Source organism: Mus musculus, chromosome 10 (genome assembly GCF_000001635.26).
Source record: "Mus musculus strain C57BL/6J chromosome 10, GRCm38.p6 C57BL/6J".
Classification (NCBI taxonomy): Eukaryota; Metazoa; Chordata; class Mammalia; order Rodentia; family Muridae; genus Mus; species Mus musculus.
In genome coordinates, this window is record NC_000076.6 from 66,829,668 (window position 1) to 66,834,780 (window position 5,113).

Here is a 5,113-nt window from a genome sequence, read left to right on the forward strand (position 1 = left end):
TAGATAGATAGATAGATAGATGATAGATAGTAAATAGATGATAGGTAGGTAGGTAGGTAGGTAGGTAGGTAGGTAGATAGATAGATAGATAGATAGATAGATAGATAGATAGATAGATAGATAGATAGATAGTTGAGAGATAGATAAATTGTAGATAGATGATAGATAGGTAGGTAGATGGATAGATAGATGATAGATAGATAGATAGATAGATAGATAGATAGATAGATAGATGATAGTAAATAGATGATAGGTAGATAGATAGATAGATAGATAGATAGATAGATAGATAGATAGATAGATAGATAGATAGATGATAGATAGTAAATAGGTAGGTAGGTAGGTAGGTAGATAGATAGATAGATAGATAGATAGATAGATAGATGATAGATAGTAAATAGGTAGGTAGGTAGGTAGGTAGGTAGATAGATAGATAGATAGATAGATAGATAGATAGATAGATAGATAGATGATAGATAGTAAATAGATGATAGGTAGGTAGGTAGATAGGTAGGTAGATAGGTAGGTAGATAGGTAGGTAGATAGATAGATAGATAGATAGATAGATAGATAGATAGATAGATAGATAGATAGATAGATCGACCAACAGACAGACAGACAGACAGACAGACAGACAGATAGATAGATAAAGAACTACACTGTGCCTACCTCCAAATGAGAAAATCACTAACAGAGTGAGTCCATTTGGAAATGGTCAGATTCAAAATAAAGACATGGATGGAATGCTGGTTACACTAAAGGTTTCTTCATCAATGTTTTCTACACTTTTAAAGTGTACTCTTGACTTTTTTTTTAATGGGGTCTCATGTAGCTCAGGCTGACCTCAAACTCAGTATAAAGCCAAGGATGACCTTAAATTTCTATACCCCTGAGTGCTAGGATTGCAGGTGTAGGTCATTATACCCAGTTACACCAAAATCACAGATAGATGTGGTAGTCTGAATGTGAGTGGCCCCCGTAGACTCCCATATTTGAATGTTTGATTCTCTGTGGGTGGAGCTGTTTAGGAAAGATTAGGAGGTGTGCCCTGCTTGGAGGAGCTGTGTCACTCGGGGTTGGGCTTTGAGGTTTCAAAGGCTCACACCAGGCGCAGTCTCCTCCTTTTCTCTCTCTGCCTCCAAGTTTCAAATCAGATGAATCTACTCCAGCACCATACTTGCCTGTCTGCGACCATGCTTCCCACCATGAAGGTCACCGACTTTTTGAAGCTGTAAGCAAGCTCAAATTAAACATTTTCTTCTATAAGATGCCTCGGACATAGCATCTCCTCAAAGCAGCAGAAGAGTGACTTAGACAGGAGACCAGGTGGTTTCACTGACCCAGTGCTGAAACCTGCCAAGAGCAAATGAGGCAAGATAAGAGTGCACCATGCTTAGGCAAAATGGCTGCTGAGAATCATTCCAGCACAGGGGGAGCAAGGTAGGGGACTTCCAAGAAGCTGTTATAGCTGTGAGGTAAGGAGACTCCATACCAGAGACTGGGTAAGGCAGTCCAAAAGAGCCATGTAATGACTGGCATTCAATGGCAGATGACATCAAGATAAAGTAGGTGGCATAGACTGGGCCTTACATGCATTGGCCAGGCCAGAAGACCAGGGTGTAATTTCATCAGGTTAAACACTGAGGTTGCAAATTCAATAACATAAAAATGCTTCTCTAGATATGCACTGGTATCTTAGCCTCTCTCCCATGGTGCACTCAGCCCTCCTAGGCAAAGAGGTGTGCCAGGATGCTTTTACTAGAGACGGTTGCGTTAGTATCCCAACCACAGGCACATAAATATATATCATCAGCTATTCACAAGTAGTTCTTCCCTGGGTAGCAGGCTATGGCTTTGGAGAGAATGAGGAACTGCTTGCTCTCTGAGCAAAAAGAAATCAGCATCTGTCTCTATTCCTACTCAGCCTGCTGACTGCGACCTGGCTGGTGTGCTGCCGGGTCCTCACCTGCACTTCTCTCTTCTCCTGGGATTGAGTTCATGCCGTTTGTGATAGAGGGCAGCCTCGAGAGCAAAGACAGACCACATGACAGCTCCTAGTTCTCTGCTCATAACTCCACACTGATGCAGCCACTCGTATTTCATCCACCAAAAATAAGACCATGGTTTTGTCTGACATCCCTGGGGTGGAGAAGGCTGCTCAAGTTGCAGGGCACCAGGAGGAGTGTTGATCCTCTTTCCCCAGAAGAGGAAATGAGTTATTGAGAGTGCTAATTCAGTCTACCACTAGAGACCTGGGAAATGGGATAACGGCACTAACAATAGGGAATCCAACCCCATGTTAATCAAGCTTGGATCCTGAACAGAAGAAATAGCTAGAAGAGACCACCAGGTACAGTGTGCAGTCAAGATAGAGTCACCCCTAAGTCCCACTCCAGTCTAAAGCTACTTACTCTAAAGCAACTTACTTGTCTTTGGAGAGAAAAATAGGGTTTTTTCTTCTTTCTTTTACTTTTTCTTTCTTCCTTTTTTTTTTTGAGAAACTTGAGTTGACTGTACATAAAAGAGATGTGTGTAAAATTAAAGTCTATGTCTGGTTTCATGAGGAAGCAGGGATGGAGAAATTGCTGAGGCAAGAAGTTAGCGTAGGAATGGTTAACAAGGCCATCCTGAACCAAAAGATCAGAAGGAATGGCAGACATCCCTGCTTCATTGTATGAATTGAAAGTGAGCATGCGGACAGCTGGCTACTCACAGTAACTACTGGAGAGGGCTTTGATCTTCGCCCACAGTCCACAGACGGAAGGTCAGCACAGACAACTGGGGGAAGCCGCGGAAAAAAGAAAGGGTGAGCTACCTGTCTACAAAAGCCTCAGCCTCCAGAAAGAAAGGCCACACAGTACAGACTTACCTCCTCACCGCGAGCAGGGTGCGGCTCCCCTGGCTGTCAGTCGACTACATGAGAGGATAAATATGCCAGCTGTGGGGTCCAGGCAGCTGTGTCTTCCAGGCAATCCCAGGTTCATCTGAAGTTACGAGCTTGGATCCTGAACAGAAGAAATCGCTAGAAGAGGCCACCAGGTACAGTGAGCAGTCAAGATAGAGTCACCCCTAAGTCCCACTCCAGTCTAAAGCTACTTTCTCTAAAGCAACTAAATCTAATCCACAAAAGTCTAGAACCACCCCAGAGATGAGCTTCTGAGAATGTCTCTAAGACATTATCTTGATCATGTTCACTGATGGAGAAAGACACATCTTACTTGTGGGTGGGATCATCTAACAGCCTGCAACCTAGGACTGTATAGAGAGAGGTTAATACTAAAACCTCTTGGTATTGTAGCTGAGTCCTTCTTCGAGGGGACCTGATCTCCTCTCCATTTGTGGCTCTCTGCTTCTTGTTGGTGGGTGTGACGTGATCAACTCCTGCAAGCTTCTTGATTGTGACTTCCTTGCCGTGACATATTATAATCTGGAACTGGGAACCACAATTAGCCCTTTCTCCATTAAGCTTATTTGGCCAGGGTATTGTAGCCCAGCAATAAAAGCAACTGTGAGAGTGCTCACCCACCAAAGCTGCAGGAGGTTTCTCGGTAGCTTCCAATACCAGCATGCTGATCCCGTGGGAATCAGGTCCAGCGGTATGAGGCAGAGCGAGCATTTGACACAGCATTTGGACTCAAAGGGCTCAAGATACCTTGCTGTACTACTAAAGGAAGATAGCAAAGTAGTAATTACTACAGAAATGAGGAGGTGAAGCTCACATCCCTTAGGTACGTACACAAGGAAGAACAAAGGGAGACCCCAGGGCTCCGGAGACAAGCTTCCTGTTATCTATCAGTGGTGTGTGCGAAAACAACTTGTTTCAATTCTTTAACCTCAAATTCATCTCAAATGAAATAAGGATAAAAATGGCAGTGTTTTAGACAGGACTCCTCATTCATAAAATCCACAGAGTTTGGTACAAACTGAGAAGTTACTATCAAGTCCAAACTTTTGAACTTCTTGTTCAAAAGTTGTGATGATATTATAATTAAAAATACTCACGCGGGCTGGTGAAATGGCTCAGTGGGTAAGAGCACCCGACTGCTCTTCCGAAGGTCCGGAGTTCAAATCCCAGCAACCACATGGTGGCTCACAACCATCTGTAACATGATCTGACGCCCTCTTCTGGAGTGTCTGAAGACAGCTACAGTGTACTTCCATATAATAAATAAATAAATCTTTAAAAAAAAAAATACTCACGCAAGGGTGGAGCCCTTTTCAGTCTGTGCGTGTGAAGCGGGAAAGACTGAGCTCTTGCGTTATGTGTTCATGTGCTTCCGAGTACACAAAAATGTGAGTGCATGTGTTTGCATGTATGTGTGTGCATGTGCGTGTACATGTATGTGCATGTGTGTGTACATGAGTGTATGTGTGTCCATGTCAGAGAGGTTATATGTGAATATTGGTGTCTTCATCAATCGCTGTCTGCCATTTTTTTCTTTTCCTTTTTCTTTCCTTTTTTCCTTTTTCTTTTTCTTTCTTTCTTTTTTTTTTTTTTTTTCTGAAACAGAGCCCAGAGTTCACTCCTTGACTAGACTGACAGGCCAGTTCACCTCAGGTATCTGCACTTCTCAGTCTACACCTTCCCCCAAACTAGAATTAAAGATTCTTGTTGTTGTTGTTGTTTGTTTGTTTGTTTTGTTTTGTTTTATTTTGTTTTCTGAGATGGGGCTTCTCTGTGCAGCCCTGGCTGTCTGTAGACCAAGCTGGCCTCGAACTCAGAGATCCACCTACCTCTGCCTCTGCCTCCTGAGTGCTGAGATTGAAGGCGTGCGCCACCACCAGCCAGCTCATTTCTGTCTTTTTATGTGGATGGTGGGATCTGAGCTGGGGTCCTTATGCTCGCACAGGCAGGCACTTTACCCACTGAACTCTCTCACCAGCCCTAACCAGGAGGTCTTGTGCAACAGGGTCCAACACAGCAGTGGGTTGCACCCAGGCTGTCGAGAGTATTGTCGCCGAGCCTGTACATGTGCTCAAAGGCATTTATTATGAGGATCACAGCTTAGCATGCTTAGTAGATGCTTGCCCTTGCCTCTTGGGCATCTCTTTGTTCATTAAAATGAGAAGAAATGGCTGGACATACAAATAATGGCTTCAGGAAATACCTGAA

The 5,113-nt window shown here is 43.6% G+C and overlaps 1 long non-coding RNA gene across 1 annotated transcript; it reads right to left on the reverse strand.

Moving 5' to 3' along the window:
* Positions 1–846: 846 nt before the first annotated feature.
* On the reverse strand, positions 847–4,672 carry Gm31416. Its single transcript, XR_003948884.1, has 3 exons — positions 2,870–4,672; positions 2,427–2,778; positions 847–1,353 (listed from the first exon to the last, which is right to left on the reverse strand). It is a non-coding gene; the product is annotated as a predicted gene, 31416 (long non-coding RNA).
* Positions 4,673–5,113: the final 441 nt, after the last annotated feature.